General features: G+C 42.5%; 1 long non-coding RNA gene across 1 annotated transcript; it reads right to left on the bottom strand.

Moving 5' to 3' along the window:
* Positions 1-5,020: 5,020 nt before the first annotated feature.
* Positions 5,021-9,515, bottom strand: LOC136365724 (uncharacterized). Its single transcript, XR_010744395.1, has 3 exons — positions 9,207-9,515; positions 8,761-8,823; positions 5,021-5,251 (listed from the first exon to the last, which is right to left on the bottom strand). It is a non-coding gene; the product is annotated as an uncharacterized lncRNA (long non-coding RNA).
* Between the last annotated feature and the right edge of the window lie 1,194 nt (positions 9,516-10,709).

Genomic DNA, 10,709 nt, shown 5'->3' with positions numbered 1-10,709 from the left:
CCAGGAGCATTTTATTCGAAGTTCTTGCTTTTTTTGGAGTTCTGGGTTTGGTTGGTTTTGATTTTTAGGCCTTTTTCTGTAACGACAGGATTTGATAAATCACAGTGGATTTACCAGCTCAAACTGGACCAGTCCAGGGTTTTGGAGCCTCAAAATTTTCAGTGTTGAAACACTTTTTTTTTTTTTTTTTTCTCCCACTCTGGAAATCTGCTCAAAAAGATACCAGCAGGACTTTCCATCACTGCTTCAACTTTTTTATTGTGATCAAGTCACCAAAGACCTTTAAGGTGTTTGCTAAAAGTGATTTCTTTCAACTTGTTAATGCAAAATGTTTTTTAAGTAACAACTAAGGAAGCTGGGAATTAAAATCTGAGGAGATGGGAGTTGGCTATTTGGCAGGAAAATCTCCTTTTCCAGCTCAAAAAATTCAAACTTAACAGAAAACTTTGACTCACTTGGCTAAAATGTCTGGAGTATTTCTTCAACCTTCTCAAAATTTACCACCCTTGGGTTTGGTTTCAATATAAAGCTAGTGTGGATTATAATCCAAATTAAAAGATTTCATCTCATCTGCTTTCTCCTTTCTTCATAATCTGCACAGCCACACTGAAGGGCAGAAGCCCAGTTGGGTTTTGAGCACTATTTTAACATGAAATCACTGTGTAAATCAGAATTTCCAGCTGTGCAGGATGCAGTTTGCTCTGTTTGTGAGGGGAACAGCAGCAGGGATACAGATGCTTATTCCCCTTCAAATCTTTTCAGTGAAAAAATAAATTAATTAATTCAGTACTTCCAACAAAGGCCAACATTTGCATCTGAAACCAGTCCCACTGCATTTAGGTAGAAACGTGTGTAAATATGAGGAAAAATCCTGGTGGGTGTTACATTGATTTTCCTAAGGAATTAAATGTTATTCATGGACAGAAGTGGCACAATTATAATGAAGAACCCTGAACAAACCAGACATCTTTAAAGCCAAATATTTTAGCAACTGCACCAAGATTCTCTGCCCTGAGGAGAAGTGGCAGCACACGGCAAATCAAGGAATTCTGATCTGGTTTTGTTTCCTCCCTGCCAGAAGTGGAAACCACCACCCAAAGACACGCAAGAGCCAAAGGTGTCACCTGCCACGAGGCACAATTACAGCAACAAAAGGATCAGGAGAAGCTTTCCTTGTTTTTGTCACCAGCGTGACACAGATGGAGACAGGAGGTGACACTCGGGGACAAATGATGTGCTTTGAACTTCCAAAATATCCCCATTCCCTCCTTGTAAATGAAGATTTTTCTGCTGGCATTGTCACAACACCTTCAAGTCAAATCTGTGAAGCTCCACCTGCACGCAAACATGATGCTGCACTAAGTTTTTGTCAACTCAAACAAGAATTTCAAAAGCTCTGACTGTTCACAACAATAATCATCCTCAGAGGATCCAGAGCAAGCCAAAGAACCAGGGAAAATAATTCCTGCCACTTAACAAAGATTAACTCCTGAGCCTGGGAAAGCCAGAATAAAAATAAAATTTAAACGCCACCACCATACAGAGATTCAAAATATCTCAGAATATCTAGAAATTAAATAGAGAGTTTGGAATTTTTCATTCTTGATCATGTCACCTCACCACAGCCAAGGGAAATTTTCCAGTGTTGACCCAGAATGTCAAAATCCATCCTGGTAATGGTGTTTGTGTCTCACACAGAATTTTCAGCTTGTCCTTGTTGCTGCTGAAACCTTCTCTGCTGCCTGCTCTGTGCAGTTCAATAATGTGCATTTTAGTAACTCATTAAAGCCAATGTTGATAATGCATCGTAACATTAAAGTGAGACCCAGAAATCCCTTCTAAATGTTGATACTACCAGAAAAAACCAAAACAAAAAAACCCAAACATACAAAAAACCAACCAAAAAAACCAAAACAACACAACCCAACCCCCCCCAAAACAACAACAAAAAACCCCACAGAATTTAAAAACAAAACAAAGAAAAAAACCCAAAAAAACCACCCCAAAACAAAAAAATCAAACCATAACAAAAAAACACCAAAAAACCCAAATCAAACCCAAGATGTTCCTAATTTGGCCAGAAATGCAAAACTTTTGCAACTCTTTATCTGAAGTTATGAGAATTTTTAATTATTAATGGCCTCAGATGTGGCACCGAGGGACATGGCTTAGTGCTGGACTTGGCAAGGTCAGGTTTTGCTTGGACTCCATCTTAAGGGTCTTTTCCAACCTAAATGATCCCTTGAATCTGTGATAATTACATTAATGCATCTTGGCAGTCACCAGTGCAGAGAACAGGCAGCAGAAGCACCTTTAACTGGGATAATCTGGAATAAAATACACCCAAAGCATTCAACAGCCTCTTCACGTCCCAAAAATTTGGTTTAAAAATGAAGATCCCCTTTCTTCCAGATGGATCTATCTTATTTCCACTCTCTGAGAATGAAAAGCAACACATCCACAGGGTATTTTTCTCCTTGAACACAATTAAATGTTCTGTTTGTAGAAAGAGATTTCTGCCTCATTTTACCAAGCAGGTGAAGTGAAAAATACCAACATCCACTTGAAAGATTTTTCCTGGGCTTAAGAGTTCCCCTCAAAGTGTCATAATAACTCATTTATTTAGACTTTTTTAATTCCCTGCTTCAGCAGACACCCTGAAATCCTAAATTTGTATTAATCACAGAAATCAGCCCAGTGCTGAGACGTTTTGTTTTCTACATTTCAGCAGCTACAAAATGTGAGAGAGTCCAGTCAAATTCCTGTCTTCTGGAGAACAACATCCCGAGAGGCTCAGGGATGAAGCAAACCCTTCCTTCCCTCTCAGGTTTGGTTTTCTGCCCACCCCAGATTCAGATGGTGGTTGGAGAGAGTCTTTGGCCTCTGAAGGCCCTGAGCCAGACACGAGAATGAAACAAAGTCTTCAAGGTCTTGTTTTTTCTCGGTTTCTCTCGTTGTTTATGAACTCTTCTCTCACAGTGTCTCTGTGCCCGGCCGAGGTGTTCTCTGCTGGGACACAGGACGGCTCCCCCTCGATGGGAGCTCCCTGTCCTCTTGTCCAGAGAATTCCCTGTGTCTTATGGACAGTGATGTGCCAACACCTGTCACCTGCACTGACAGGGTCACCTCTGCTCTGCCCCAGCCCCTGAAACTGCTTTGTGCCACGTCACAGCAGGAGATGGAGGCCAGGGGAGAAGGACAACCCAGGGCACTGCCCTAAACCCTGCATTTGTCCCTCTGTACCTATATTCTAAAACCCAAAACCAGACAATTTTCCACCCCGTGACACACTACACCACTGTCTGTCACACCTTTGTGACTTGGAATTCTTCTCTCAGTGCTGGAAGCTTTTTCCATGGTCTGAAGTCAAAGACTGTGTTGTGTCCTCCAGGGCTCTGTGCCAGGGTCTACAACCCTCTGGACAGACCCCAGACCCCCCTGGCCAGGATTAAACCCTCTTGTACAGATCTCAAACCCTCTTAATCGGGTCCCAGTCCTCTCTGCCAAGCTCTGTGACCTTCCAGGGTGTCCAGAGGAATGCCCTGGATTCCAACACTTCCCGACACAGCCCAAGCAGGAAAAAATGCAAATTTACACACGTGTGGTTCCACCCATGGCAGCAGAAAAGGAAATTCGGGTCAAGCAGAGTAGGTGCTGAAGACAGGAGAGAGGATTTCCTTTTCCAGCCTTCTCAATTCTTTTCTTTCTCGTGACAGAGGCGGAAAAACTTCCCAACTTTCAGCAAGAGGGCACTTGGGGAAGTTTTTACAAATTGCCAGTTGTCACCGTGACATTGACTTTTAAACCAATCCCTCCATCCAATTAATTTGCTGTTTCAGATCTTGCAAATGAAACTGGGAAAAAAGAGCAAATGGAAGGAGAATGATTCATGGTTTTGTTGTTATAAACATCCAAATAGTCAGAGATCCCACCAAAGTCAGGGAGTTCCAGTGCAGGAACTTTAAAGGAGAATAAATCCCCATGCACAGAGATTACAACAGCTTTGATGTGCCTCAAATAATCTGTATTTTTTCCTTGTAAGTTGAAAAGAGTCTGCTTTAGAGAATAGGCATCCTTTGACAAACAGCAATCTCCCCCAAATTTTGATTGTGTGTGCATCTGTAATGCAAATTATGCTAATAACTTAATAGCTAAAACATTGCTATTATTGCCAGCGCCAGATAAGTGAAAAGAATATTTATAATCGAAGCTCACACAGAGACAGAACTTATAAATATTCCAGTTAATTGGTCCAAGTCATCTTTTGTGACCATTCACCTCTGATTTTCAAATTAGCTCCAGATGGGTTCGGCCTGACAATGATGTGAGGAAAATGCTAATGGGAAATGTCCAAATGTAAAACAGATTTACCAGTCTGCTACGGCACAGCCTCGTGTGATTGACTGAGGTTTCCCACCCATCTGCCATTTGGGATCTTGGGCAGCCCAGTGAGGGAAAACTTGTGGGAATAAAACATCCCCACCCGCCTGCTTTGATGTGATCTTTTCATTTATCACGTCAGGAACTGCTGAGAGCTCCCAGAGCCACATTAAAGCTCACAAGGTGTTCCCAGACACCACCTTGAGCCTGCATTAAAATATTGCCTTTTCCCCCCTTTTTTACAGGTCCCAAAACAGGGCTGAATCCACTTCTTGGAGATCATCCTGCAGGGAAAATCAAGTTTGCAGCCCCCACCCCTATCCTGGGTAAAGGCTCAAATGGTTCACTGGAGGAATTTTGGAGCTACCTAAAAACAGAGGCCAGACAGAGTTAAGGGAATAAAAAGCAGTTCTATTTATTGAGGGGCTCCAGGTACATTTAGGGCAGACAAAGCCCCCAGGGAATACACCCAAAATGGACCCCGGGTCACGGGTTTGCACACTTGGATCAGCTGGGGCCATTGGCACATTGGGGGCTCATCTCCCAATTACAGCTCCAGCTAATGAAGTCATTGAGCCCAAGTTTTCCCCCTCAAAACTCCCTTTTGTTCCCATCCCTGGGCCCTGAGGCAGTGAGGGGTCCGTGATTGCCAGGCCTGGAGAGGAATTGTTGTGTCTGCCCAAAGTGGGGGAGCAGCAGCTGACACTGTGTGTGGGGTTTGGGGGCACACACTAAAGGGCTGCAGGAGCACAAATGGGTGGGAAATAGAAAAGCTCAAATCCTGAGGCATCAATTAAAGCACATTTGTACACGACAAAGTGACCTCCCCAGGAGTTCCAGCGAGCACAGACATCTCCCAGTGACCATCAGACTTAAACTGGAGAGAGAAAAAAAAAAACAGGGATGCACCTTGGAAATGAAAAGGAAGTTTAAAACTAGAGGAAGAGCAGCTGATTGCTACATCATATCAAATTATTTCAAATAAACAGAAGAAATTCGCAGACATTAAAACATCACAATGAGAGGGGGAGTAGGAAGTGACAAGATTAATCCATTTATTTCAAGCTGCTTTAAGGCAGAGCTAATAATCTATTTTTCATGACATGGAGTCAAACTTAATAACTGCATTTTGAACAAATTAACTTCCTGTAATGTGTCTCTAATAAAGCATTAGGTTAACAAAACATGATCCAACCTGGGGATTATTTTTTTAACTCTTTTTTTTTCCATGTCTATATATCACAAATTTGAATAACTAATCCAGTAATTCCTAAATATCTGGTGCTAGCAGACAAAATTTCAAGAAATTTCCTTAAAGGGCTTTTTTTTTCCTTTCCTTTTTTTTCCTGGGTTGAGCCTTGTTTGTGTATTTCTCTATTAATCTAAGAGTTGAAGCTCTCACCCTGGAATACTTGGAGTCAAATCCTTCCCTGGAAAATCTCAGATCTACATTATTTTTCTCATTGAGGGAAATTGCACTCACATACCCTCCCTTCAGCTTTGGGAGTGTTGCACAGAAAGGAATTCAAAATGCAGCAAAATTAAAAAAAAAAGCAGGGTCAGAGGGACAAAAATCTCTATATTTAAGGATCAGATTTTAATTTAATTATTAAAATTAATTCACAGAATCATGGAATGGCCTGGGGTAGAAGGGATCTGAAAGATCATTTAATTTCAGCCTCTCAGGCTGCTCCAAGCCCTGTTCAACTTGCCCTTGGACACTCCCAGGGATCCAGGAGCAGCCACAGCTTCTCTGGGAATTCCATCCTTCCCACTCTAAGATGGAAATTTCTTTCCCCCTGATATCCCCAATTATATTCTCCATATAACAATCGTTCCTTATTGAGTTAAATCTCATTAAGACAAAGTTATATAACAATCGTTCCTTATTGAGTTAAATCCCATTAAGACTAAGTTATTAAGAAAACCTACCCAGTGACATCAGACCTCGTGGGGAATTTAGGGCAATGCAAATATTTGCACCCCTGTCTTTTGTTCAGGTTATTCTGGAGTTAAATTTATCCTGGAAGTTTTCTAACCTAAATTTTTCCCGATTTTCCTGGGAGCTGGAGCAATGATCCCCCAGCACTGCTGTGAGCACAGCAGGGACAAGCACATCCTTTTTTCCTGAATTTGGCCCCAAAAGCTCTGATTTTCCTTCCAACACCAGAAGCACAGGTCGGGAGTTCTGTGTTCCAGAGCAGCCCCACAGAAACACCGAATTTCCTCGCTCAAATTCACGTTCTCTGAACGAAGCTGCAACATCAATTTTCCAATTTTACGGTCTGCTGCCTCCCAAAAATTATATTTTGTGGGACCTCAGCAAGCCAATACACGTACACACACGACTTTCCTCATTCCAGCAATACATTGATCCAAACTCCAAACACTTGGACAGTTTTGACTGTTTGACTCCTCAGGCCACTTTTCACTTCCTAAAATCCATCAGGGTTTAACTCCCTGGCGTCTGATCCCTGCCCGGGTTGAGGTTGGGAGCAGCTCCCCATCCTCAGCATCTGGCAGTGTTTGGGGGTTATTTTAAGGAGGTTTTGGCTCCACCAGGAATGCCCAGTTCTGAACACGTTGCTGGATGTTCAGGGATTCACAGCTTTGGAGAGAATCCTCAGCCTCTGTGTGCTCAGACCTCAGGATGGGAAGTTCCCTCTCCTTGGAACATCCTTAATGTGCTCCTCCCTCACCTGCTGACTGCAGACCCCTCATCTTTCCTTAAACCCACTGCCTCCACCAAAGTATTACAGATTTTCACCAGAATTTCCACAATGTTGTGCTGTTTTCAACTTTGGATCCCCTTTCCCACCATGATCTCATTTCTGTTTCAACTGCTGCTCTCCATTCACCTTCAGAAATACAGATTTAGTGATTTCTTTTGATGCTTGCCTTTAAAAAGAGGGTTTTAAGCAATGTCCACCTTCCCTGAAGAAACACAACTCTGTTTTTAAAGGTCTGACTCTTTCCTCGGCCAGTTTGTTTATGGACACAAGACATAATCTCTTTTAAGCTCACTCTTTGCTTGCTCTCTGTAGTTTTATGTTTCCTGCCATCTGGTCTCCCAGTTCTTCTCCACCCCTGCCAGATTTCAACTGCTCTTCTGTACCTGGATGATGGGTTTGAATTAAAACTGCCATAAAACCTCTCAGCTGCACAAAAACAAACAGAAGCAAGGAGGGGAGAGAAGCCTTGGAAGGATTTTTTTGAGTGGCTCTATTTGTTTGTTATTTTCTTCTAAATTATCACCTGCATTTGCTCCAAGTTGACTTTGATCCTAAAGATCCTTGAATTCCAAACTGGCAAACAAAACATTTCCCCACCACCTCAAACAAAACCCTCTGTGCTGTGGGTCGGGGTTTCCTTTTGCACCCCATTTTGGAATTTTGGTTTTAAGGTTTTTAAGAGAAGCACTGTCTCATCCTCTAGCATCTTATAATTAAAATAAAGTGACCAATTTCAGAATTCTGTATTTGCCATTCAATACCCAACCCCATCCTTCTGAAGGATGGGCAGCAGCAGGCCTGGAACAGAATTAATTCACTTTACTAAAGGGATTTGTCTTAAAAGAATCCCTCAGAATCCTTGGACTCCTAAATGGCAAACAAAATATTCCCTCATCACCTTGACAAAATCCCTCTCTGCTGTGGGTTGAGGTTTCCTTTTGCTTGGTGAAATTTTGGTTTTAAGTTATTAAGAGCAGCACTGCCTCATTCTTTAGTATCATCTTATTAAAATAAACTGACCCATTTAAGAATTCTGTATTTGCCATTCAATACCCAACCCCATCCTTCTAAAGGATGGGCAGCAGCAGGGCTGGAACAGAATTAATTCCCTTTACTAAAGGGATTTGTCTTAAAAAGAATCCCTCAGATGACACCAAAGAAGTTTCTGCTTCATAAATGCTGAGTCAGCCACCAACATATTTTATTTTTTGCTAATTTTAGGAATTTTTTTTTTTACCAAAATTAACTTAAAACAAGATGATGAGCTTGCCTCAGAGTCACAGCCTAATTGAAGCTTTGTGGCTCAAACCCTAAACTGAATTTCTTTTTTATTTCAGCTTTTTGCTTAACATCCATTTGCTGAACATGAGAACGACTATAACAGGGAATTACTACAAAATCCACAGCTCCTCGAAGAAACCCAAGGCAAAACCCCATTTCAAAGAGAGTGGGAGGAGAGCTGCATTTCAGATCTGTATTCTTACACTGTTTCTCTTTTTTCAAACAACAAAGCTCTTCTCCTCCTCAGTCTTTGCTTTCTTATCGGCTCAAACAAACAAACAAACGATGGGAAAGGAAAATAAAGCAGCCAGCTTGGAGCACAGAAATAACACTGACCCATTGCAGCAGCTCTGTTAAAATTTATTACCTTTTTTTTTTTTTTAACCCGTTTTTGTTCATGTCTCCACCTTCTCATGAGGTCCTGGCTGACCTGCAGACAGAAACCCCCACAAAGAGATTTTCAGCATTTGTGTTCAAGATTCAGCTGGAACAACCCAAGTCCACCCTGAACTTCTGCTTCTCCAGCAATTCCTCCTGTCTGTAACTTTTCCAAACCACGCCACTCCCTTTCAAGCCCTTCAGATCATTTCCCACAGGAATTTCACCCTTTGTTTTAACAGAATTGGTGTATTAGTCTCATCATTCATTAATATTATACCATGATATTCTAGAGACACGATTAAAAAAAAATCATAATATCTAACCACAGAAATCATCATTAAGACAACTGAAATTCATCCTCTTTGTGTGGCATCTCATCATGGAAACGCTTTTTTCTCCAGGCATGAGTTGTCAGCTTTCTGAACATTATACCTGACTTGCAAAAAGCTTTTTCCATGCATTTTTGGGAAGGATGGAATGTTGTGTTCTGCTGTGCCCACTGCTGAGCAGGCAAAAACACCTTGTGAGATGGCTGAAGCTGCTTTGGCTCTCTCTATTCACTTCCCAACCTCCCTGTAACGCATTCAAAGAACAAGCCTGATTTCCTGCCAGTTTTCCAATTCTATCAGAAAATAATTATTGCCAGAGAAAATTAATCCTTCCATGGTGAAACCTTGGAAAGTTGCAAAGCTGATTAATGGGGAGCTGCAACTTCTGCCTGTGAGGTGACTCATTCTTAGAATTAGCAACGTGACCTCCAACAACGACAGCAATGCTGGAAAGGCCATTAGAAAGTGTTAATTAAACACAATACCTCTTGGCAATGGGGATGCAGCATCTCTCTGACTTGTAATTATGGTATTTTTAAACGTAAATAATCTGCAGCATGTATTTTCTACGGAGAATATTCACTGGAATGATGCAAGAGGAAGTTTTTGAAAAGTCTTTTTGGAGAGATATCACCAGACACTTCTGCTCTCACCTGTTCTTCGGCACAACACCTCACCCTAATGCTTTGTTACCTTCCCCTCCCAAAAGGAAAGCTCATTCCAGTTTTCTTGAAGATATCCTCGTCCTTTTGAAGAAAGGTGGAAGAATTGTCAAGACGTGGAAGAGTTTGGCAACTCAACAACAGCTGCACAGCTTTCACTCTGCCCCTCCTGTTCACCCAGCCTGATTTGTGCTCCCCTGGAAATTTATTCCCTGATGTGGTTTGGACAAATCCCCCGAGCGAGGGTTGGCTCTGTCCCTGGGAGCAGCACTGACCAAAAGCAGTGTGATCACACAGGGACAGATGACACTCCACTGACTATAAATCCCAGGACATCTGAAATAGTCCAAAAGGACAGCCTGGTCCATGGGGGTCCTTCTAAGGGATGCCCACAATGCTGAGTACCAGCTGAGGTGGCTGCTGGAGAAAACCCTGGAGCAAAGGCTGGCTCTGTCCCTGGGAGCAGCACTGACCAAAAGCAGTGTGACCACACAGGGACAGATGACACTCCACTGACTGTAAATCCCAGGACATCTGAAATAGTCCAGAAGGACAGCCTGGTCCATGGGGGTCCCTTTAAAGGATGCCCACAGCGTTGGGCACCACCTGATGTGTGCTGGAGAAATCCCCCAAGCCAGCCCTCACTGCCCAGGCCAGGAGTGTCCTCCTCCAGGTGTGGCTCTGAGCAGAGGGGCTGCACAGAGCAAGGCTGCTCCTGCTCTCAGGGCATCCAGTGGTACAGCCTCTAGGATCAAGGCAAAGAACAGTGAGGAGCCTTCTGTGTGTTTCTCAAAGGAGTTTATTACCTGAGAATGTCAGGGACTATGGCACAAAACAGCATTGGAAACAGTTTTTTAAGGTGAAAGGACCATGGAATGAAGTAGTGAACTTGAGCCAAAATGGCTCCTTCAAACTCTTGGCTGATGAATCCCGTTTTTCTCACC

This window comes from Sylvia atricapilla, chromosome 10 (assembly GCF_009819655.1).
Source record: "Sylvia atricapilla isolate bSylAtr1 chromosome 10, bSylAtr1.pri, whole genome shotgun sequence".
In the NCBI taxonomy this organism is placed as follows: Eukaryota; Metazoa; Chordata; class Aves; order Passeriformes; family Sylviidae; genus Sylvia; species Sylvia atricapilla.
Note: the sequence above shows the minus strand (reverse complement) of the source record. Positions and strands in the feature narration are given on the sequence as shown.